Source organism: Chrysemys picta, unplaced genomic scaffold, assembly GCF_011386835.1.
Source record: "Chrysemys picta bellii isolate R12L10 unplaced genomic scaffold, ASM1138683v2 scaf1057, whole genome shotgun sequence".
Classification (NCBI taxonomy): Eukaryota; Metazoa; Chordata; order Testudines; family Emydidae; genus Chrysemys; species Chrysemys picta.
In genome coordinates, this window is record NW_027053764.1 from 576 (window position 1) to 1,705 (window position 1,130).

Below are 1,130 nucleotides of genomic sequence, written 5' to 3' on the forward strand. Positions count from 1 at the left end.
GGGGCCGGGCGCAGGGGAGGCGGGGGGTCCGAGCGAGTCCGTCCCGGGCCCGGGGCCTCCCCCTGCGGCTTTGGGGTCCGTGGGTCCCCGCTGGCGGAAGCCACTGGGAGCTGGACACCCGCCGTCCGTCCCGCCTGGCCAGGCCTGGCCTGGGTGGCCGCGGGGGGATTCGGGGCGGTCCCGCGGGCCGGCGGCCGGGCGCAGGGGAGGCGGGGGGTCCGAGCGAGTCGGTCCCGGGCCTGGGGTCTCCCCCTGCGGCTTTGGGGTCCGTGGGTCCCCGCTGGAGGAAGCCGCTGGGCGCTGGACACCCGCCGTCCGTCCCGCCTGGCCAGGCCTGGCCTGGGTGGCCGCGGGGGGATTCGGGGCGGTCCCGCGGGCCGGCGGCCGGGCGCAGGGGGTCCGAGCGAGTCCGTCCCAGGCCCGGGGCCTCCCCCTGCGGCTTTGGGGTCCGTGGGTCCCCGCTGGAGGAAGCCGCTGGGCGCTGGACACCCGCCGTCCGTCCCGCCTGGCCAGGCCTGGCCTGGGTGGCCGCGGGGGGGGATTCGGGGCGGACCTGCGGGCCGGCGGCCGGGAGGGTCCGGGCCAGTCCGCCCCATGCCCGGCGTCTCCCCCAGCGGCTTCGGTGGCCCCGGGGGGGGTCCTCCGCGGAGGAAGCCGGGTGGGTGGGGAGCCGGACCCCAGGCGCCCAGACCCGTGACCTGCGGCCGCGACCTCCGACTCGGCAGGAGCGACGAGGGGCTTTCCGGCCCGTCCCCCCCTCTCCTTCCCCCCCAGAAAAGGAGAGAGAGCTGACTCGGACCGGGAAAAGCTGCCTACGGCACCTGGGATTCCCAGGCGGTCACCCATCCAAGTACTAGCCAGGCCCGGGACGGTTTACCTTCCGAGATCGGACGGGATCGGGGGCGTTCGGTCCGGTATGGCCGTAGGCACCCGGCCCCGCGCCTCCTCGCCCGCTTTCCCCTGCCGACGCCCGGGCCTGCCGCACGGTGAGCCCCGGTCGGACTGCCCCCCCCCCTGCGGCAGGGCCCCCGTCTCTCGCGGGCCCGGTCCTTTTTTCCTTTTCGAGCTCCGGGGCCCGGGCTGGCCGCCAGAGCCCCTCCGCCCGCCCTCCCCGGCGTCGGGGAAAATAC

The 1,130-nt window shown here is 77.7% G+C and overlaps 1 non-coding gene across 1 annotated transcript; it reads right to left on the minus strand.

Moving 5' to 3' along the window:
- Positions 1–809: 809 nt before the first annotated feature.
- LOC135979624 (5S ribosomal RNA) lies at positions 810–928 on the minus strand. The gene has a single exon (XR_010596892.1). It is a non-coding gene; the product is annotated as a 5S ribosomal RNA (ribosomal RNA).
- Positions 929–1,130: the final 202 nt, after the last annotated feature.